At 43.8% G+C, this 24,524-nt stretch overlaps 1 protein-coding gene across 4 annotated transcripts in view; it reads right to left on the bottom strand.

Moving 5' to 3' along the window:
- FTO (FTO alpha-ketoglutarate dependent dioxygenase) overlaps positions 1–24,524 on the bottom strand; it is a 424,275-nt gene that overhangs the window by 153,043 nt on the left and 246,708 nt on the right. The window lies entirely within an intron of this gene.

The following is a 24,524-nucleotide window of genomic DNA, read 5'->3' as shown; positions in this document are numbered from 1 at the left end:
ATTGCCCTGTGTATTAAAACATTGTATGCTGAGAAAACCAACAGTAGTTTCAAAAAATGAGCACCAAATTAGAAGCTACAAGGGAAATGAGAAATGAACACATTTTCAATAGGTTTCCCATTGAAACCTATTGTAGGTTTCAATTCCCATTCTACATTTGCTTCTTTTTGTCTCCCTTCTCTACAAGGATGGTGTTTTTAAAAATTAATGCACATTTAATTTTACTAATTGATTGTAGTATTGCAATTGTGTTTCTGAGGGTACCATATATTCAACACAATGGGAACAGTGCCCCCTGGCATTCGATCATGGACCAATCCTGGTTGATTTGAAATTAAGCTGCTTCTCACATGGGCAACTCCACGAAATAAGTTCCAAAAGGACTATGGATTTAGCTATTTTAATGATAGTAGAGGAGCCTCCCAAACAAAACAAAGGCAGTAGCTAGTCAAATAGCAAAAATGACTCTAGGCATCAAGTACCATTTACAAAGCACTTACATATATATATGTCTGCACGAAGTTTCAAAATTACACTGTAAGGTTGGTATTAGTCTTCCAATTTTATATAAGAGGACACTGAAGGTCAGACAAGTTAGAAGGCTCATCCAAGATAATGGGGTTTTTGACCACAAAATGCATACTGCGCTGTGCTGCTGCTCTAGAAACACAGAAGGAAGACAGGATGAAGTAACTGAATGTTGCGTGTGCACAGGGTTGGACGAATCAGGAGAACACCAGTACCTCACTTTAGGGTAGGGAGCGGGCTTCAGGCAGGTAGCAAGGTGCTGAAATGCAGCTCCTTCTAGTATCTTCCCTTCTCCCCAACATAGCTGCCCTTGGGTGGGGAAGATGAGGACATCAGAGATGCCTTTATTAGGACTTTCAAAGAGATTATAAAGTCCTAAGAGTACAACTAAGCGCTTGAGCATGCCACCACTTAAACAACACCAGCACTGTCATCCTAGGGCCACTGCTAATTCCTTCTTTATAAAATAAAATTATGCCACTAATCCCTATTATACGCGACAACATGACGCAATGTTTTATAAAAGGAGTCATTATTATATGCCTGGAGTAACAACAAGGAAACTTACAACTGTTAGGATAAATGATTCTGGGACTCACAAACTAGGGTTTTGTTTTTTTTTTTGGTTGTTGTTTGTTTTTAGCTTTACCTCAGGGAAAATGCTGAGTTGAAAAAAACAAAAAAAGTTTCGTTATAATCTGAGTTTAGCATGGCTTAGGTAGAAATCATAATCTAATGCCTCATACACAGCCCTAAAATTAAATCTTTATACTGTTTTATCCTTTGAGCTGTATAAAGCTATAAGACAAGAAAACAATGGGTTCAGTATACCTTAACAGTGCTGAGTAATAGCCATGTCAATGATTCATTACTTTCTCTGGAACTTAAATAATGAAGATTTGGAATCCTGCTTCCATTATAGAGACAGACTACATTCAAACTGCATCTTGAGAATTGATACCAAACATCCTTTGGGGATAAATTCACTGCAATTTGAAGTCTGGGAAGGCAACCAAGATATTTAATGGAAAGAACATGGACACATTAAACATGTGCTTAAAGAAGAAATTTTCAAAAAGAGAAAGAAAACAACTTTAAAATCCAAGCCAATGGGAAGGGCTTCAAATTATGCTGAGAGGACATCTCACTTACTAGCAATCTATGTATCAACTAATAAAGAAAATAGAGAAAAGAGAATAAAATACTGGTTGTGTTCTGGTTCCTCTAAACATATGTCTTCTTCAAGGCTTTTTAGGCCAGGGTTTGGCAAGCTAAGGTCCATGGGCCAAATCCTGCCACCTGTTTTAGTAAATAAAGTTTCACTAGAACGCAGCCCCCACCCTCGACCAGGTTCATTTATATATTGTTGACGGCAGCTCGTGTGCTTCGAGAGCAACTGTGACAAAGACCATGTGGCCCAAAGCCTAAAATATTTACTATCTGACCTTTTACAGAAAAAGTCTGCCAACCCCTGGCCTTGAAAAAGACCTGCTGTGATCCATGTGGCAGGGAGCTCAACCAATTCTAAATAACTCAGGCTTGTGGAAATGGGTTTAAAGTTTATATTTGAAGAATTACACTTTGTTTTATGCTCTGGCAGGGTTTTTTGTTTTCATAGTAGTGGCTGAAAGCCTAGTGCTGGGTTGGCATTATTATTAGGAACAACTACAGAGAATTTTAGCCATCTGCTGAAAGTTCCTTGCTGAAAGTTCCACTACCTTCCAAGACAAGAGGAAGTCATCTCACAGAGGCGCAAATCTAAAGCTGGTGACCGTGGCTTCAGAAACAACAGACCCAAGTTGAGTCCCTGCCACTAAAATGACTTTAAAAATGTGAAGAGGGGGGATTCCCTGGTGGTTCAGCAGTTGAGACTCTGCCCTGCAATACAGGGGACATGGGTTTGATCCCTGGTCAGGGAACTAAGATCACACACGGTGAGGAGCAACTAAGCCGGCGTACCACACTAAGACCTGACCCGGCCAAATAAATTACTTAAAAAATAAAAATGTGAAGTGGGAATCATTTCATTAGCTTTCAGAGACCTAGTTTCTTCATTGGGAAAGTGAGGAAAAAACCTCTCTGCATGAAGGTGAATGAGATGAGTTGTTACAATGAAGGTGAGGCCCTTACGCAAAGTCTGACACTCTCTAACTCAAGTCTAGGAGAGAAGAACAGAATGGTAAAGAAACCGCCTGCCAAGAAGGGAGACATAAGAGACACAAGTCCGATCCCTGGGTGGGGAAGATTCCCTGGAAGAGGGCAGAGCAACCCACTCCAGTATTCTTCCCTGGAGAATCCCATGGACAGAGGAGCCTGGTTGGCTACAGTCCATAAGGTCGACGAGAGCCGGACACGACTGAAGCGACTCAGCGTGCACATAACAAGCTCTCGGGCAGGCTCTTTGGCTGAGGTCGCCACCGTGTTCTCCATGCAATCCACACAAAATTGGCCAAATAATCAAGGCCCTATCAGTCATTCAAAAGATACAGAACAGTAAGTGCAGGTAAGATTTGGAGAGAAGAGCTTATCACTCACGCTGGTGATACAGAAGCAGAAATCTGAAGAAGAACGAGTTCTGGATCTGAAATACACATGTGCAGCTATTATATTGGGCTTGCCTGGTGGCTCAGATGGTAAAGAATCTGCCTGCAATGCAAGAGACCTGGGTTTGATCCCTGGGTCGGGAAGATCCCCTGGAGAAGAGAATGTCAACTCACTCCAGTATCCCTGCCTGGAGAATCCCATGGACAGAGGAGCCTGGTAGGGTTACAATCCATGGGGTTGCAAAGAGTTGGACACGACTGAATGACTAACACACTACACACACAGCTCTGGGAAGAGACCCCGTGAAAGAGGTTAACACAAACAAGGAGACAGTGAACAGGACTTAGGAGTGAGGACCAGTGATTCAGATGCTTTGGGAGGCTGCAGACATCACCTCCCCAGCACACTGGTTCCAGTGAGTACTCACGCAAGTGGTACTACTTGAGGTGTTCAAGAACTACCAGCTAGAGTGGTGGAAGCCAGAGGCGCCTTGTGAGAAGTCTTATTTCACACTGCCCTTTACCTAAGAGTTCATGATGCAAGAGATTCAGTGATACCACCAAGGATGCGTCATGGATCAGGACTGGTGCAAATTGCTGATGACATCGGTTATCCTAACAATTCCCCAAGGGCCCATCCCAACATGTGCTGACTGAATTAATAACAAAAGTGGATTGGAAAGCAGATTTCAGGTAAAGCTGATAAATGGCTGACGAGACCTAAAATTGGAAAGTCTCCGATAATAATGAAACACAAGCCAGTGCATCTGGCTGGCAAAATCCGTCTTCCCAGCCTCGAACTGAAGTTGGAATCTACCCTGGAAGAATGCACAATAGAACTCCCATGAATGAGCTCCAAGAATTTAATACCTGTTGCAATTTTCTCCAATTTAGTCTATGAAATAATAACACAGACAGCAATTACCATAAAGGAAAACTTCAGGTGCAACAGCATTAGTTCAACAGCTGGGATCAAGTGTCAGCCCAGAATAACAAATTTCACTCATTTTATCTCCAGCTCTGGAGACATGCTGCTACTGGCTTTAATAGTCAGGAATGTCTGTTGGCTAAGTGACTCTGCAGAGCTAGTCAACTGAGGGCGGCCTGAGACAGTTTAATTGGGCAGCTCGCGAGAATTCTACCTGGGAGCTGGGAGCGGTGGTCCCTAAACACCCATAACATGGCACCCGATGCTGAGCAGAGTGGACTACAGGAGGAGAAGTGGGAAAAAGGAGAGCTTCTGATGGCGGGATCTCTCATTGACACTGGCGTCAGCCTGGCTACAGGTGCATGGGAGCGGCAGCCGGAGAGAGGCGGGGTTCAGAGAGCAAGCCATCATTGATCTTGCATTGATTTCTGGACACAGCGCCCTAGATCCACTCCAAGATAGAATGACAGTTGTTGGCTGTGTGCTTATGAGAGACGAAACTGACTCACACCAAGCAGCCCTCTTGTTTTCTGATCATGTTTCCTTTAGAAACACTCCAACCACAGACTTTTTTTTTTTTTTTTTTAATTCCCGGACAGAGAAATCCAAACAAGTTTATCACAGAAAAAAGAGGGTTAGGGACTGGTTAATCAGCCATTTGTCTTGGCTGCTCTGGATCTCGGAGTCAAGGGGTCGAAAGCAAGCACAATTGGGCCCTTTCGTTTTATCTCAGGTATCCCCCCGTCTCTGGTAATTGAACCCACTCTTCGCGGTCAGAGTTCCTGTCACTCATATGCAATGTCTGTCATTACTGAGAAATGCTTCATGTCATATTACACTGATAGAACCACTACGGCAAGGCGAGCGAGATTCCCCCAGCACCAGAGCTAAGACAATGGGAACCTCTTTCAGGCCAGTGATGTTTAACATTTTATGTGCTGACATTGTGTCTGTAAGCACAATATAATGAAAGTCTAGTCAATGGGAGATAAAAATTCATACTCTCCCCTCCTTCAGGGGCTGCCAGGCGAGATCAGAAATAAAACAAGCTGGCAGCTCCGATGGTGCCATTGCACCAGGGCCACAGCAGGCCTCTTCTAAGTGCGCTATGTGGATTTATACACCGCACACTCACAGCCGTGCACGCGCACACGCGCCCATTTGTTTTTGATCCGGCTGGTGTACAAAACTCACCTGTCCCTGGGCAGGTGATGCATGAGTCACTGTCACGGGGTCAGTGACCTTAGAAATCAAACCCTTCTTGGAATGTGTTTTGGACACTCTGACGCTATGGAAGGCAGGGAGGGGGTGGCCTGCCAGCACCTTGAACAAAGCATGACTCCATCACTGTTTGGAAGTCTCAGCATAAGTTCTGAGAAAAGGGTGCCCCAGAGAGATGCTCAAAAGCTCCAGGTCCACTCGGGAGCACCACTGACTCCTGGTTTTCCAGGCCTGCAGCCTACTTTCCCAGCCTTACCGTGCTGTGTTTCTTGCCACGCAGTGTACACAGAAGGCTCCGTGTTACTCACTCCTTTTCACACCTCCTGCTTTCATGCCCCTGAGCCCTTGCACATCTCTGTTTCACTTGGGAAGGGCTCTCTCCCTCCCCCACCTCCCTCAGGGCCCCGCTCATAGGTTCCCTGTTTATGGAGGTGGCTGATGCCCCTGAGTGGTTCATCACCCTCTTTGTGGTTAAGAACCTGGAAAGACCCTGGGGGTAATCTGAGTCCTCATTCTGACGTTGAAACAAGTTTGAACATTGTGCCTCAGTTTCCTCAGCTCTAAAATGGGGTTAACAGTAGTGTTACCTCATATGACTGCTGTGAGGATTACATGAGATAGCCCACAGTAGCAGTTACAATGCCCACATGGTTTCCAGACAGTACCCAGGCAAGAGCAGCATTCAATAAAGACCTGCTTTCATGACAATAATAATGATGCTCATAAAACATCAACAACAACAATAATAATTATATCACTGCAATTGGTATTCTCAAAGCACTCTCTTTATCCTGTGTGTCTGCTTAGTCACGAAGTGTGTCTGTTTGCAACCCCATGGACTGTAGCCCACTGGGCTCCTCTGTCCATGGGATTCTCCAGGCAAGCATACTGAAGTGGGTTGCCACTTCCTCCTCCAGGGGATCTTCCCAACCCAGGAATCAAACCTGTGGCTCCTGTATTGGCAAGAGGGTTATTTACCACTGAGCTACCTGGGAAGCCCCTCTGTTTATAGTAGTAACACAGTGTCTCATGTTTTTCCGCCGTGCTCTTCCATTTGGCACAGGGCTGTGGGCACCAACGCCATCTGAGAATTTGCTAGCAATGCACACTCTCAAGCCCCACCTGCAATCCGTGTGTGCACGCCCACAAAGTGGTCCTGACGGTGGTCCCGAGGACACGCCCCCGGGCTTGGGCTCAGTGTCCTGACTTCCTGCTACAGCACTCCAGCTCCTCTGCCCCCCAGACCCATGTTCCTGGGAAACTTACTTAACATCTTTTTGCCTTGGCTTGTCTTGCCCTTGTTAAAATTAGGGATACGATAAAAAAAAAAACTTATTGTTGTAGAGGTCAAATTAATTCACATAAAGCTCTTATTAAAAATTCCGGGCCTGGCACAGAGAAGCACTCGTTGAGAAATGAACTCATATTGTGCATGCTCAGTCACTCAGGCCTGTCGACTCTTTGCACCCCCACGGACTGTAGCCCCCCAGGCTCCCCTGTCCTTGGAATTTTCTAAGCAAGAATACTGGAGTGGTTTGCCATTTCCTGCCCCAGTCCTATTATTACTGATACACACAAAGCACTTGGATGCTTTAGCAGGAGTTCCATTAGAGTTACTCCTGCAGCAGTGTTCACCTGATGTTCAGCCTCCTGCAGGCAGAGAGCTTGCCTGATTCATCTCTGTAACCCCCAGGAGCTGAGCTCAGGCCTGGTTACCTGGAACTCTGTAGTGAACCTAGAGGCCCAGAAGGCAGGTTGGCTATTGATCTGCGGTTGATGCTGTGTCGGCCGCAAGGCAGAGAAACAAGACAATTCACTCCAGACTTAGCAGCGGCTTTCCCGAGGCCCCCAGCCTGTGGACCGATTGTCTTTTGCTCAGATCCCCTCCCTGGTTTGGAGGCTACCTTCACTAAAGGTCACACCCCCTAAGCCTGGTAACTTTGGATTTAAAAATCATTTTGACTTGATATTTTACAGGGAACATGGCAGGCTTAGTGAGTTTAATCTCTCTCTCTCTTTTAATACACCAGAGGTGGGACACCTTTTAACCTATCTGACAAAGCTTTAAAAAAGCCTCTGCTTAGAAACTGACTGCAGCCTGAAGCAGAATGTAAAAGCTGGCCGTGAGCTTTCCACGCTGGAGGGGGCCAGCCCACAGAGTCACAATCGCTCAGTCCTCCTCTGGCAGAAATCAAACTGTACTCGCCAGTTCATCTCCTCCTCGACTCCTCCCTTGAGAAAATCAGAACCGGCCGAAGAAAAGAAACAGCTCTCCGGCCAGTAAGCTGGCCTTCTTTGAATGGCCTGCTTCAACAATCTCTTCAAATTGGCAGGTATACAACACACCAAGAGTATTAAAAGGCTGTTTTTGCAGCAAAGGAATGATCTAACCTGCTTGGGAAAAGCTCCCATTTTAGACAAGCACCAGAACCATAATTAAGTAGTAAATGTTGGCTGTTGTTTATTGAAAGAAAACATGCTAACTATACTGATTATAAAAAAGACTCATATAGCTAGTCCAGTAATGAAAACTGTAAGTCTAGGAAGGTCTGCTATTTATCCAACAGAAGACAAGATCCCTTCAAACATATCATCACAAGCTAGAAGGCATCAGCAGTTAGCAGGGGGTAGCCTCTAAGTGTCTAGATCTACAGGCATGGCTAATATCCTGGCAGCAGAAAGAATGTAGTGGGTTTTAAAAGACATATTACATTTAAATCTAAGGGATAAATGAACAGACTCCATATCTAGATGGCTGTTTCTATCATTCCTTGTAACAAAAGGTTACCGGTGATTCCAGATTTTTCTTCTCCTACTTCCAGTAGTGGGAATGAAGGGGACTCAAGAATTGAAGATGCTATCTTTTGATCTCTAGGAGCAATATCAGGTAGATCCTGGCAATAAAGAGAGAAGCTGAAATGATACTGGTATAAAAATAATTCACATCTCTCTCTGAAGGCATTACCACTATCAAACTGGACACAATAATAAGTCAAGTACAATCCCAGGAAAGCGTCACAAACCCTGTTCCCACTACTGCTAGAGAGCAGACCCTCTCTAGATCCCTACAGTCCAATACTAAGCATTTTCTGGAGCCCTACCATGAACCGTGAAGAATTCAGGGAGGAAAGTTTCAGATCTCAAAGTACCAGGCTCTGAAGAATAAAATGAAGTCTCTTTACCAAACCAAGTGGGGAAGATGCACGTGGCAAAGATATTTTTTTATGCTGAAATATTACACGGCCAAATGTTCCTGTCAAATTGTGGTTTAATTACCTTGGCCCCCATGCCTCTTATAATCACCTGTCATTAGCGACAATGCTGGCATCTGTTTACACGTCTGTCAGAAATGCCAGCCTAGCTGAAGCCAGGGGAGAAGAAAACTTTTACGGGGCTACGGCCTCTGTTTAAAAAAAAAAAGGTCACCTTAAGGTTGACCTGTCACCACCCAGGGCCATCCCTCAAAAGATAACCTAAGGACAGAACCCCTGAAGCAAACAATGACTTCCTAGAGAAACACATTTTAAATAGGGTTGTTTAGAGATGCTTGGACCAAAGAAGAAAATGTTGGTGATTCATGGGCTGTATTATGTCTCCTTTCAAGGCATTTCTGCTTGCCTCCAGGAAATAACACCAGTGATAATGTGTTCTACATTCCAATGTCTTCAGGTCTTTCCACCCCGGTGCTCTCCTCAGCCTTACAAGGTCACACCTGACGCCTACTTCTTCCATTAATTCTCCTCTCCTCCTCCAGGGACTCAGTCTGCTTTCCTTGCCACTTAGTAGCTGCCACTGCCTACTCTATTTGAGAGGATTTCCTCCCCAAGACTGGCTTCATTGTAGGCCACCACCTCCCGAGGGCCCCCTTTCTTCCCCACATCCCTAAAAACAAACACACAGACCCTTTTGTCTTGACATTTTAGCACATCAGCAGCAGATAAGTGAGAGAGCAAGTGGGAGAATGACTACCTCACAGAGCTACTCGAAAACCTGTAACATTTTTAGTTCATGGTTAGTGATTTTGAGCTTCTGATGCTCTTGCAACACATTAAATTGGCCTGAACTTAAGTTCTGACCATAACTGTCTTTATTTAATTTTCTCCATATTCAGTTTCATCTTCTATAGACAGTAGTACTCAACATTTGTACAATGACTCAGAGGAAGAATCATGAACATACATATAAAGCATCAACACACAGTAGGTGCCCAGTATCTGCTGGGCTCCATTTTGACTCCCTCTTTCTTTCCATAAAAACCTTCCCAACTCATAATGACTACTGATTTCAAAGAGCCCATGATTTACTTATGGCTTTTGCCATTTAATCTGGCACTTCTCTCACAATCAATTCTGTCCGCTTTCTGATGCCTGCCAAACCTCGATTAGAAGACAGCACTGAACACAAAATGCAAACTTGCAAAATGTTTTGTAAATGGAATTTGGATCCATTTCTATTCAGAGACAGCAAACACCATGATGGAATGAAATCTTTACCCCAACCCTAAGCTCTGACCGCTCCTGCCTCTCCAGCCCCGTCCCACATTCTCCTCCTCTCATCACACCTCTTATTCCTGCATGGACAGGTTTTCTCAGCTCCTTAAACATCAGTCTCTGTCTTCTTCTCTGTCTTCTTCTCTGTCTTCTCCTTGGCACACATACTCTAAGCTTTGCTGTAACCAAGGCCCCCGCTGCCTCCCTTCTGGCTCAGCAGCCTGTGAATTCCACCATGAAGGACAGGGAGGCCAAGATGCACACCCTACCCCAGCTGCAACAGCGGAAGCACTTTCCTCCACCTTCTAAAATTTTGAGAATATTAACCCCTTCTCGAACTTGTACAAGGGCCCTTCCTGGAGGCATGCCCCCTCTAGAGTTCTGCACTTCATTTTTGGGGCCACCTATCTCCCTCTGACCTTCTTTTCTCTTTGACTTTTAACCTTCAGTGACAGTTATCTCAGGGGACTTCCGAGGTGATCCAGTGATTAGGACTTTGCCTTCCAAGGCAGAGAGTGCAGGTTCAATCCCTGGACGGGGAACTAAGATCCCACGTGCCTCAGGGCCAAAAACCCCAAACATAAAGCAGAAGTGATATCATAACAATTTCAATAAAGATTTAAAAAATGGTCCACATCAAAAAATCTTAAAAAACATTTTTTTAATCACCCCAGGTTTCAGGGCTGGGCAAGGTGCCTTGTCTTCCCTTAAATGACAAGGTAACATTGTTCCAGGAAAATATTCAAAACCCTACCCACACTCTGAGGTAGTTTTAGGGGAAAAACAATCATATATCTTGCCAAATAAAAGGTCCATCCACATGTTGTTAAGTTTCTGACACATCCCTTAAAAGAAGATTGTTTCTTTGCCCCACAGAGAAATCTGAGAACTCTGAGTTTGCCTTGGTGGTGATTTGAACAACTCTAGTTACTAATTCCTTATTCTTAAGATACAGTCGAGCTTCCCTGGTGGCTCAGTGGTAAAGAAACTGCCTGCCAAAACAGGAGACACGGGCTCAATCCCTGGTCTAGGAAGATCCCACATGCTGCAGAGCAACCAAGCCCGATGATCACAACTATTGAAGCTGTGCTCTAGAGCCCGGGAACCTCAGTTACTGAGCCCTCGCGCTTCAACTACTGAAGCCCACGTACTCGAGGGTCTGAGTTCAGCAACGAGAGAAGCCACCGCAGTGAGAAGCCCGAGCACCAGTAGCCCCCAATCACCACAACTGGAGAAAAGCCCATGCAGCAGCTAAAACCTAGCACAGCCAATCAATCAATCAATGCATTTTCAGATCCATTTCCTCCCCTACCCCTTCCCTTGTCTCTTTGAGATTCCAAAATGAGTAAGAGAGAAAGCTGTGAACTGTCTTCATATATATCAACCATTTATGAGCCTCTTTTCCTTGATAACCACTAGAGCCTGATCCTGGGTGTTACACTTTCCATAGGACCTTAGCCTTCCTTATTAAGTCTGACGCCATGGGTGAAGGGGAAAAAAAGTGCATTTATTTTACAGACATGCTTTGGGGGCAGCTACTAAAGGGTATTCTGTTAGCTCACTATGGTCAAAGAAATCAGCCATAGCTGGCACCATCACACATTGTTTCAGAAAAATGCACTGTGGAGAATTGACACTGTACCTATAATTTCAAAAGATCTGCTCATGTAAACCAACCAGCAGCATGTTCTGCCACATAATGGAGAAATTCACAGGATGCTGGCCCCCAGGATGGCTTCTGTGGCTATAAAAGCCCCTTCATGCTGGATTTTTTTATATTTGGTAAATTAATAGTTTACTGTTCCAAGATTCCTCCGTGTTTATATTATTGCTTTTCTAACATAAAAGTTTGCAGTTGTTATGGAAACATATGGTAACATTTGCTGCTAAATTTTAAATGCATTTTCTACCCCTGTTACACACCTGAAATGAAGCCAAAAACTCTCTTTGCTTTACATTAGGGTGAAATTCAAACTGGTCTGGATGACTATAAATGGTTACTGTTTGTCTTGGCTCCTACCTGTATCAGATTTAGACGGAGGAATCTTAGGGAAAGAAATTACACGGGATAAAATGGATATTTCTAAATTACAAGGCCTGCAATTCCAGTGGCTCCAAATATCAGCTTTCTGTTTCATCTCAGCCTGCCAGCAAGAAAATGGTGGGGCTGGACAATAAAAGATCGACAACATTTACTCTCCAGAGCCAAAAACTTCTTGTTTTGATTATCCTGAAGGAGGAGGCTGCCAATCCTGATGAGTGAAGTCTTGTTAGCAAATTAAATGGTTGTAGATTACAATGGTGCAAAACGTGAGTTTTAGCCCCTGGCTTCAACGTGAAATGACAAAGATAAACATTCTTCCAACTCATTTTGTTCAGCAATTTTCCTCTTTGAGCATCTCGCGATTCTCAAGTAATTGTTCATGATGACTCTTGGTCCTTGGGGACCTTGGCTTGAAAACACTTATTGAAGTTTTCTAAGTGACCCTATTAGCGATTTCTCCATACCTTCACACCTCATCCAGATAAAGTTTCCTTGTGCAGTGTGACTAGTCATAAACACTGGGAAAAAAATGAAGCACTTAGCTCAGAAAAATATCAGATGAGATCTTGCCTGTTTGAGCATCTTTCTGGAATTTTAAATCAAGATGAACCAAGAGTCACAGAAGAACTTCAGATGTGCACATTCAGCCTTGCTCTGGGACCCAAGAGAACTAATTCCCACTTATATTTTGGTCCTGGGGGCTTGATCTTCTATGTATTTCATTTGTTAAGAGTTGAGATGAATTGTCACAGGTTAACTCTCTGTCTTTTCTTTCTGGGACTATAACCATGTTATTTGCTCAAGATCTCCATTTTAAGTTTCAGACAAGATCAGACATTATTTCTATATATTTGAAGTGAATGGGTGAAAGAATTAGGACGTTTTTCTAAGCATTGAAATATGAGAGGTTGCCAAAGATCTTTTGCTCCCTAGGCCCTTGTTTGGTAATAAATAAGTGTCACTTAATGGGGCTGGACTTCTCATGGGGCTCAGTGGTAAAGAATCCACCTGCCAATGCAGGAGATGCAGGTTCGATCCCTGGGTCAGGAAGATCCCCTGGTGAAGGAAATGGCAACCACTCTAGTATTCTTGCCTGGGAAATCCCATGGACAGAGGAGCCTGGAGGAGCTACAGTCCATGGGGTCACAAAGAGTCAGACATGACTGAGCACGCACGCATACATGCATCCCCTAATAACATACAAGCAGAAGGGTCTATGGCGGTAACTAAAAAACACAGCTTTATAATCTCCCTGCCCCCCGCCTTTTCATTAACTTCAATAAAGAATCTCAAGTTCCAAGTCATCTGTGCAATACTTAGCATACTCTGGAACATAGAGCAGGACCCGACCAGTAGCACAGGTTACAGCCTTCATAGAACATGGATGACCACTGCATTATTATATTACACATACATTATATGTATAATATATGTAAATAATATCTACAAACTTAAATATTATTTACATTATACAGTGGGCCTCCCTTGTGGCTCAGAGGGTAAAGAATCCACCTGCAATGTGGGAGACCTGGTTTGATCCCTGGGTTAGGAAGATCCCTGGAGAAGGGAAAGGCTACGCACTCCAGTCTTCTGGCCTGGAGAATTCCATGGACTGTATGATCCAAGGGGTCACAAAGAGTCAGACACAACCAAACGACTTTCGCTTTCACATTACATAATATATAATTACATGCAGTATGCGTTTTCATATTTGTCTACCTTTCTTCTTTGGAGAACAGAGGGTAATATTCCTTAACCCAACAACATGTAGAAAAATACAATAATTAAAAGGCAGACACCAGAATTATTTTACAATATATACATATATTAGATTATCATATTGTACAACTTACACTTACACCATGTTACACGTGAATTATATCTCAATAAAGCTGGGAAAAGCGGGTGGGGAGAAGACACAAGAACTTCACTCCCTAGGCTCGAAGCTCTTGTGTGGCCACTTATAACTTGCTAGTTTGGGTAAATTCCTTGTCTTTCTGGGTCTTAGTTACCTTAACTGAAGTATCACCTGAATTTTAAGGTATCTCTATAAAATGGAAATTAAAACAACTCTTCCTTCACCGGGTTGGCATGAAAAGTAAGCCAGGAAGTATGGGGGAAACACTTAGAACAATACCCAGCACATAGTCAAGATTCACCAGAGGCTAGCTACTCTTATTAACAATGATGATCGTCACCATCATCTTCTTCATAACTAACAGCATAATTAGGACTAAGATACATGTTTCCTAATCCCTTCAGTTTGTTAAGGACAGCATGTTGTGATGTGCTCCACCATCATGATTTTTAGCAATATTCATGAACCACCTACAGTATTATATTTCCAGAATTTTTCTTTAAATCAGTTTTAAAAAATAACCACACAACTTAGGTGCTTCCCTGGCCGTCCAATGGTTAAGACTGTACTTTCACTGCAGGGGACATGGGTTCCATTCCTGGTCAGGGAACGAAGATTCCACATGTCACGTGGTGTGGCCAAAAAAAAAAAAAAAGAACTAAAAAAAAAACAAAAACAAAAAACCAACAACTTAAAGATGGATTTTAGTCCTGTCCTCAAAAATATGACTTGGGAACCATGGATCCAAATGTCAATCACGCCTGTCAATCTAAAGCAAAATATGTAACTTTTAAAGTAACAATCTTGGGTATATTACAAAATCACCTTCTGTACCACCTGTGCACTGCGTGTTACTCTTCAGGGGCCTCTGAGTGAGGCCTTGGCACATTTCCAAAGGGCCCACCTATGTATGAACTGGTCAAATGAACCAGTGAACACTTTAGATTTAACAGAAACCTACCACCACCACCATCCACATGGACAACACACAGCCTTTTCAAGGGACTGAATGTGGGTGAGTTACTGAGCTTACTTCCCGTAGCACATACTCAGGTCTGAACCCTGTCCTGGTGCTGAAGGATTGTAAAGAACTCCCTTTCATTAGCCTAAGTCCCTAGTAATGAGAGTATCGTGCTGGTGGGTGAGACTCCAGACAGGGCGAGGCCCTTGTGAAAGACAAAAAAAATGATGCTATACCAGAGGTCTCCTCCAATCTCTGCAGACCACATTAAACGTATTTTGACCCCTGTGCTAACCCATTTTCCTGTGATACATTTGGTACAGGAAAAGATTAATTACTTACGAAAATCAAGTGAACATCTCTACAGCAAATATATTATCGCTGTATAGGACAGGACATAAAGGTTTGCACTTGCACCATTAGCTTAGCTATAATAAATGAGATGCTCTATGTGATGTATAATATGGTAAAGAAAACGCAGCTGTTTGCTTCTGTAGGAAAGTGCATAGGTGCACCACACCTGAGTCTGCAAACACTTAGGCCCTCCACAACAAAGCTGCATCCCTCAGAACAGCGATGCCTGAAAACCATTATCCATGGATAATTAACTATGTCAGGACACTGAGGTCCTAACATGAGGCCCTCATAATTCCCCACTAAGGGAAAGACAGTAAAACATTATTATAATATATTACCGATATTTAATAAGAAGACTGTTCTATTTGTGTGTTATTAATGCAAGCTGTAAGTTACAGCAGTGTTTGAATTATTCTTAGTTCTTCTGGGCACTCTATCTTGAAGGGCACAGCAGTGCTCGGAGCTGAAGAGCCATAAAGAAATAATTTCCACTTGGGATTAAAATTTTCAAGATATATTTGCAATTTGTTCTGTTTATTTTCCCTCTGATCACATGAAGATATCCATGGTGGACGTTTATCACTGGAAAGGCCATCACTAAAATGACCACTATTGAGGAAGTTCAAAGCCACATGCTGGTGAAACATGTCTAGTGGACTCCTTTGATCTTGAGTAGAGTCCATCCTTTTGCTTTCTCCAAGGATTTTGGTCATTTGAGACTCTCCCCTGTAGCAAAAAGTATTTAAATTTCTCCATAGCCAGGATCTTTGACGCTTGAAGACAAAAGCCTCTCTCCATTTATTAAGATGACTTCCTACCGTGTGGGGCTGTTCTTTACCTCGTAATTAAAATAGCACCTGAACACGACCATCTGTGAATGCAGATTAAATTTTTAAAAAATGTGAATATTCTTTCATTTTTTCCTTTGCCAAACACCTCTAAAACTCGTAATTTCTGTGACATACTCCCCCCATCACCGCACCAAACCCCAAAAGCTTAAATAAACTTTTACTCCAAAAAAAAAAAGGAAAAAAAAGTAGGGTGAACATTTTGCCTCTCACGGCAACCTTCCATACATCAATACAATCCATAAATTAATGTACAGCTCTATAATTTGCTCAAAGAATGAATGAGCTGTCAGCCTTTGCTTTCTGTTTCTAGGATTCTGTCAGTTTATGGCAACCCAGAGACACAGTTTGCCACTTAATTTTCCTCTTCCTTTTTCAAATACACATATTTTGGATAAGACATTATTTATACAAAAGGCTGCCAAGACATTGGGTTAGGATGGATTTGGATATACAGACTATTTCACAAGCTAGTCTTATTTAACCAAAATAGAGTCTCTTTGGGAGTCTTTTGCACAAACTGCAAATCCATAAATGCAGAGATTATAAACATTGATACAGGCGTTTCTTCCAGAGGGTTTTCTGACCTGATGTTAACTTTACATTAGAAATTCATGTTTCTTTAGAAATGTTCACTTATTTCAGTGAAATGGTTCCTCTGGTATAGTTGGGGTTGTGATGTCAGCCTGGCTCCTTCCTAATAACCTTTATGAAATATTTACAATGAAATTGAACCACGCATGCGTAGCAGCTGACTCTCGCGGCCGCCAAGGTCTAGGATTATCCTTTTCTTTTAAGGAAAGAAATCGTTTTTTATATTTTCCTCTTCTCCAGAAGATCAAACCCACATGTATTTAACAACTTCCCTGACCACACCTTCATGGGGCCATCAGTCTGAGCAAAGAGACTGAAAGATTATTCTGACCACATGACATCTTTGTGCCATGAAGGAACAGCTGGGTTCCCCTGTGGCAGTGCTGGGGAAGAGGCATAAACTTGAGGGTGTAATAGGAGAAATGGTGATCATCAGCAATGGAGTCCCTGCCCTACCTTCCTGAAGACCAAACTCTTCATTGGATTCCAAACTGCCAACATTTTTGCAGACACCATTTTTACAGTGACAATGAGGACCATATACACCTCATTCAGTTTGGAAAACTCTCATATGCTTCCTCTGTAAAAGGAAAGATGAAAGATTGCCAAGTTAAAGGCAAAAAAAAAAAACACATGCAAATGCTTCCTCCAAGCAAGAACTGACACAGAACAGAACATTACAAGGTCACAGGAGGCAGTATTCAGATTGCCTCCTGGTTCCTTGGCCAGGATCATTGCCTGTCTTCTCTACAAGTTTAAGATGGTGGAGAAGATTTTTCACTCAAAGCAGGCAGGGACTTGCATTCTATACTCAGAACCCTAGCCATACCATCCAGTCTGCAGACATGTATTGATCGGCCTGAATAACACATAGAAACCTTTTAGTCAGTTCAGTCCAGTTGCTCAGTCATGTCTGACTTTTTGTAACCCCATGGACTGCAGCACACTAGGCTTCCCTGTCCATCACCAACTCCCAGAGCTTGCTCAAATTCATGTCCACTGAGTCCATGATGCCATCCAACCATCTCATTCTCTGTCGTCCCCTTCTCCTCCTGCCTTCAATCTTTCCCAGCATCAGGGTCTTTTCAAATGAGTCAGTTCTTTGCATCAGGTGACCAAAGTACTGGAGTTTCAGCTTCAGCATCAGTCCTTCCAATGAACATTCATGATTGATTTCCTTTAGGATTGACTGGTTGGATCTCCTTGCAATCCAAGGGACTCTCAAGAGTCTTCTCCAATACCACAGTTCAAAAGCATCAATTCTTCGGTGCTCAGCTTTCTTTATAGTCCAACTCTCATATCCATGCATGACTACTGGAAAAACCATAGCTTTGACAAGACGGATCTTTGTCAGCAAAGTAATGTCTCTGCTTTTTAATATGCTGTCTAGGTTAGTCATAGCTTTTCTTCCAAAGAGCAAGCATCTTTTAATTTCAAGGCTGCAGTCACCATCTGCAGTGATTTTTGGACCCCCCCAAATTAAGTCTCTCACTGTTTCCATTGTTTCCCCATCTCTTTGCCACGAAGTGATGGGATCGGATACCATCATCTTAGTTTTCTGAATGTTGAGTTTTAAGCCAACTTTTTCACTCTCCTCTTTCACTTTCATCAAGAAGCTCTGGAGTTCTTTGCTTTCTGCCATAAGGATGGGGTCATCTGCGTATCTGAGGTTATTGATATTTCTCCCGGCAATTTTGATTCCAGCTTGGGGTTCATCCAGCCCGGCATTTGCATGATGTACTCTGCATATTAGTTAAATAAGCAGGGTGACGATATGCAGCCTTGACGTACTCCTTTCCTGATTTGGAACCAGTATGCTGTTCCATGTCCGGTTCTAACTGTTGCTTCTTGACCTGCATACAGATTTCTTAGGAAATCTTATTTTCAAATAAAAACGTTTGAATTATGGCTAACATACAAATTGTTAGCTGACACACACAGTCTGAATTTCCCCGCCCCCCCTCTCGAAAATATAGGAGACCTAGTAAGACGGATGCAGCCTCCTTGCTGCCCACTTTGGATAGGGTGTGAACTTCCCTATTTCCTTCAATCCCATTTCTCTGTCTTCATTCATCCAAATGATCTGCCAGGCCCTCCCTGCAGACATTTGCACTTGCAACCTCTTGTCTGAATTCACTAGAAAACTCACAAGTACCCAGGTATTCAGCTGTTTTATGGTCAAAAGCTCAGAAGAACACGTCCATGATTAAGTCCAACCTCTCTTCGGGCAGGATTTCACAGTTTCATGTGCCCTCAACACAGGGTCTCTCCAAAAAAGATGAAAACTCAAAATTGAAAAATTGCAGGTACTCCAATGTTCATAATAGCACTGTTTACAGTAGCCAAGACATGAGAGCAACCTAAGTGTCCATCAACAGATGAATGGATAAAGAAGATGTGATGTGTGTGTGTTTGTGTGTGTGCTTAGTTGTGTCTGACTCTTTGTGACCCTGTGGACTGGAGCCCACCAGGCTCCATGGAATTTTCCAGGCAAGGGATCTTCTCGACCCAGGGATGGAACTCACATCTCCTGCATTGGCAGGTGGATTCTTTACCACTGTGCCAGCTGGTGAGCCCCACACACATATACAATGCGTGTATATTACTCAGCCATAATACTGAGTGTAATAATGTGTAATACTACCCAGCCATAAAGAAGAATGAAATAATGTCATTTGCAGCCACATGGATGGACCCAGAGATTGTCATACTAAGTGAAGTCAGACAGAGAAGGGCAAATATGATGTCACTTAGATGTGGAATCAGAAAAAAAAAAAAAAAGGATATAAATAAAAGGATAAAGTATTTACAAAACAGAAATAGACTCAAAGTCATAGAAAACAAACTTATGGTTACCAAAGGGTAAGGGCTGGGAAGGGATAAATTAGGAGTTTGGGATTAACAGGTACACACTGCTGCTGCTGCTGCTGCTAAGTCGCTTCAGTCGTGTCCGACTGTGTGCGACCCCTGAGACGGCAGCCCACCAGGCTCCCCCATCCCTGGGATTCTCCAGGCAAGAACACTGGAGTGGGTTGCCATTTCCTTCTCCAATGCATGAAAGTGAAAAGTGAAAGTGAAGTCGCTCAGTCTTGTCTGACCCTCAGTGACCCCATGAACTATAGCCTACCAGGCTCCTCCGTCCATGGGATTTTCCAGGCAAGAGTACTGGAGTGGGGTGCCATTGCCTTCTACTATATATGAAAAGATAAACACGTAGGTACTGTGTAGCACAGGAAACTATACTCAGTATTTTGTGATAGACTAAAATAGAAAAGAATCTGAATATATATATATATAAAACAGAATCACTATGCTGTGTACCTGAAACCAATACCACATTGTAAATCAACTATACTTCTATTAAAAAAAGCAAACAAACAACCAAGTCTCATTCTCTCAGTCACACAGCCCAGGTGTAATGGTCTCTGGGGCTGTTGGTACAAAGGCAGGTACCTGTGTGAACACACGGGACATGCTCCAAAATACACAGGGAGAAGTGAACAGCTCAGGGAAGGCCTACTTTCCTGACCATGCAGAGCGTCACCCAACACCAAGCCGGCGCCGTTCTGTGTTTGCATCCGTCAGACTCGCGCTGAGATTTCCACACGCTTGCCTACTTTCTCAGCACACCCACTCTGACTTTTCTGCCACGGCCTGCTTCTAGTGCTGCTGCAAGATGCGGTGCTTAAGAAGGCTCCCAATCCTCAGAGGCCCCCTCAAAGCTTTTAAAGCGAGCATAACATGCGGAATTTCAAATGAAGAACCAACAGCGGAAAGATCATTTACAGTAACTATACAAACAAGCTAAATGAAAGACTGGTGTTCAAGTCATTAAAAATAATAATGCCAAAGCCCCGAGGGCTGAAATGTAAAGCTTCCACTTCGTGCGAGGAAACTGAAAAGAAGGGTGTTTATTATCCCAATCAGAGAACCTGTTAATTTATTTAGTAGGCGATTTTAAGAGGATGTTCGTTCACAGCGAAATCTCACTTGATCAGACTGGAAGACGAGTTAACAGCCACAAGGAAGATGTCGGCTGAAGCCCAGGGCTTTGGCCAGACAAGCATTAGCTGGAGAGACCAGGGCATCACTGGGAGAGTCCAGCGTGGGGCTCCTGGGAGACACAGCCCCTGATGCCTCCTGCCCCTCTCCTCCTGGGCTCTCCAGAACCAAGCCCAGACTTAGTTATAGAGTCATCTCTCTCACACTTTGCAGATGATGCCTAACATCATGACAACAGAAAAGAGGCGAGGTCTCTGGACCTGCCTACCTACAACAAGTTTCTGTAAAGTAATGAATACAGACAGCTTGGGGACCGTTCACCTGTGCTGCCTGCCTCTTCCTGCCTGCAAAGTGAAACCACCAGGGATTGGCAGGAGGTGCTGCTCTGACAGGGCCAGGACAGCCTTCCTCCTCGGTGACAGCCTGGGCCTCCCCTCTTAAACTTGACCCACCGTAATTCCTTCACAATGCGGCCGTGAGGCAGCTGACAGTAGCAGCTGTGGCTCCTAAGCGAGATGGATGGAATTTTCATAACTGGTTCCCCAAGTTACATTTTACCTTCAAGATAATTTATGAGCTGCTCCGGAGCCTTGAAGAGACAATATGCTTGCCATAAAATTAACTGTAACAGTCTTGTAGGTTATAATTAACACTGGGAGGGTAGCACCAACTGGATGAAACACATGGCATAATTGATGGTGAAACTGGAAAGGGGGCGAGCGAACAGTATCATTACGGCACACGCTGCCTTAGCAGAACTGATGCTTTCCAGGGGTTAATTACAATCACCTTCTAGGGCCGCTGTTCTGGGAGGCAAGAGGCCAGAGCTGGCCAGGGAGGGCTGGAGATTTCCTGGCAGGGTCCCGGGGCACCTGGACATGGAGGCAGAGGCTAGCGGCAGGCTGGAGAGAGAAGCAGGCTGAACCCAGAGCAGGTCGAGCATCTGGCAGGATGCTTCCCGGATTGCAGACCAGGCCCTCCACACGCCTGCCTCCTAGACATGACTTCATTTTCTCCGTAAACCGCATCTTTTTCAGTGATGATAAAGATCTGGATCAAAAGAAGGGAGCTGGAACTTCCAAAATGCCCTCCCCAAGGCTTAGGATTGTCATTCAGAATACAATGTTAACAGAATTGAAGCATTTCAACGTAACGTAGGCAGAAGTTCCTAAAAAACTAAGATGATCCATGTTAAACCTCAGGTTTATTAAACTACAAAGTGGCACCCTGTCCAAAGAAGAGGATGAAGAGAAAGCTAGTAAGAAATGTAAGGCTTATGGATCACTCGTCTCTTGGAAAGAAAACACTAAGCTATGATTTCCTGGCGTGGATACTAAAAAGCTTGATCAATACCCCCCCAAACAGCGAATATTCTAAACACACAGGAATCACTCAAATAATTTCAATAAGCAATATTAAGGTGACCGGACCTATTTTTGTTGTTTACTTGTTTTGTTTCTGTCCTGGGACAAGACAGTGAAAAATCATCCTGATAAATGAGGCAACAGTGTCCCCTACAGGCCGGCAGGGCTATTCCCTACCCCCACCCTTCACCCCATTCCTTCCTCAACTGAAAGCCAGAGTTTAACTTTTTATCTAGAACCTGGAATATCCATTACAGGGAAAATTTGTAAAATACACTGGGGACACCCCTGAGATAAAATAAAATTACTGCTCTTCACGTGCGGTAAATTGTTTCCTAAACATACTGTACAGCAGTGATTAACCCATTATAGAGAAGATAAATGCTACCCATTCAGAACAAGGAAATCTACTCAAATCAGCCTTAACTAACCTGGCTCTGAAATTACTCCACTTAAAGGATTTACAGATCTTTGGACGCTAAACTTTGATGCTCCCATCTGGGCCCCTACTCTCCCAACTTCTAAGAGATTGTAACCAGTATAGAAGAGATGACATAGCCATAAAGGTAATAACTTTACTTTCAAGGATTTAAGCTAGGGAGATTTATAAAGTATGAGCTGGAAACTACTTCCTTAGAGAGAGAGATGCCCCCCACAACTAAAAAGTATGAAGCATGCTTAGGTACCAGAGGAAATACACATTTACAGACACACGCCCGTCTATCTCCATGCTGGGAAGGTCCCTGGGAGGTTTCTAACGCTTACACTGTGAGACCCAGGTCAAGTACCAGGAGAACATGTGAGTGGCTGACAAAGAGGAAAGTTTTGTTACTCCAGCTCTGGCTGTGACCACACAGCAGAGGTCTGAGCTGGGCTGTCTTGGCTTAAATTCCATCTCCACTGCAATGTAGGAGACGCAGGTTCCATCCCTGGGCATGGCAACCCACTCCAGTATTCTTGCCTGGAGAAACCCATGGACAGAGAAGCCTGGCGGCTGACAGTCCATAGTGTCACACGGAGTCGGACACAACAGAAGCAACTGAGCAGACACGCCTGCACTGTTAGCTCTGCGGCCCTGGGCAATGACTTTGCATCTTTCTGTCTCCCTTTTCTCACCTCCTAAAGCATTTAAAACTTTGTCTGGCACTTAGAGAGTTCTCACTACATGTTCACTGCTAGTATGGCTAAAATTAGGACAACTTCAGGTTTCAAGGACAGTGGAGGCAGAAACCTAAAAGCCTTCCTGAGTGACAACCACCCCATCTTTAGTGGCCCCCTGGGCTCTAACTCAGAGGGTCACACCTTGCCAGAGACGGAAGATGCCTTCGAGGTCACTGAATCAAGCCACTTCTTTTGTAGACAGAGCTGCTGAGAGCCGATGTCTCTGACGTGCCCAGAGTCTACAAGCCAGCTGGAGACAGGATTCAAATTGGTATCCAAGCCTCTGTCAACTTGATGTGACAGTCCTTACTCAGGACAGGGCCTGACACAGGTTGAGTTCTATCTAATGTTCCCTCCTTCGCCAATTCAGCAACACCCAGCCATACCATGAGGCTTGGGTTTTACATGGGGGCACTCTCGCAAAGGAGAAGCCAGTTTGAGTGAGTCTGGCTTGCACTGCTCTTCACTTTTTTGTTTTGATCTGAAGAGCAGCAGAATTTTTTTCCTAATTTTTGGCCATAGCAGGCGGCATGGGAGATCTTAGTGTCTTGACCAGGGATCAAACCTGTGCCCCCTGCAGTGGAAGGAAAATGTCTTAACCACTGGACTGCCAGGGAAGTCCTTGAAGAGGAGGGATAATTTTTACTGAGCACAGAGTATGTGACAGGTATTTGCTGTAGGTTTTTTTCCATGGAATCCCTTAAACACGTCTAAGGAACAGGTTCTCTTATTATCCGCTCAGGCAAGTTACAAATGAGAAAACTGAGGTCCAAAGGGGTTAAGCAACTTGTCGAGTTTCTCACAACTTGCTTGGAGTTTCAGAAGTAGATCTGACATTCAAACCTAGGCCATCTACTCAGCATCTATGCACCCAACCTCTATACCATAGTCATACACTTTACTCTGGAAGAAATCATTTTTCCCCCACTAACACTGAAAACTCTCTGGAGACAAGGTAACCCAGATTTTATCCTCTGGCCCATAACCGCACCGAGGTTTCTCCCCTCTCTCACACACACTTGAAGACAGGAGGTTCTTACCCACGTGTAGGCTGTACAATCACTCAGCAGAGCAGTGCTCCTCACAAAGGCCGGGCATAGAAGGAATCACACAAGAACATTTCTGGTAAGCCTGCCACTTTCGTCTCTGGGACAAGGACTTCTCCAGAATCCAGATTTAACCCCTTGCATTGCATTATTAGACAAGATTATTATTTCCCCTGGTCAAGTGTTATTCATTCCTATACCTCAGGGAGTACAGTAGCATCTGGTACCAGGTAGGCGCGTGACAGATATTTGCTAAGTCAGTGAGTGCATGACTGACTGCTCACTCACAGTACTCATCAATACCATCTATTAAATGCCGGACCGCACCGTCACACTGCCACGTATAATCTCCCCTCCCTAACACCGAGGAGATACGTATAGCTTCTACTGTTTACCCTTAAGAGTATTTGTGAATACAACGTGACATGAATTTAAGCCTTCTTTAAAGTGAAGACATTTAAAGTGACACCTCTTTTGTGTTAAAGTCATTGCGAACTAGGGTGCAAACTATCTAAGAAAAAATTAATGCTGTGGACTCCAAGGATGGTGAGCCTCAGAACACTGACATGCCCTGACCGT

The sequence above is a fragment of the Bos indicus genome, chromosome 18, assembly GCF_029378745.1.
Source record: "Bos indicus isolate NIAB-ARS_2022 breed Sahiwal x Tharparkar chromosome 18, NIAB-ARS_B.indTharparkar_mat_pri_1.0, whole genome shotgun sequence".
Taxonomy (NCBI): Eukaryota; Metazoa; Chordata; class Mammalia; order Artiodactyla; family Bovidae; genus Bos; species Bos indicus.
This window is presented reverse-complemented; position numbering and strand designations above follow the sequence as displayed.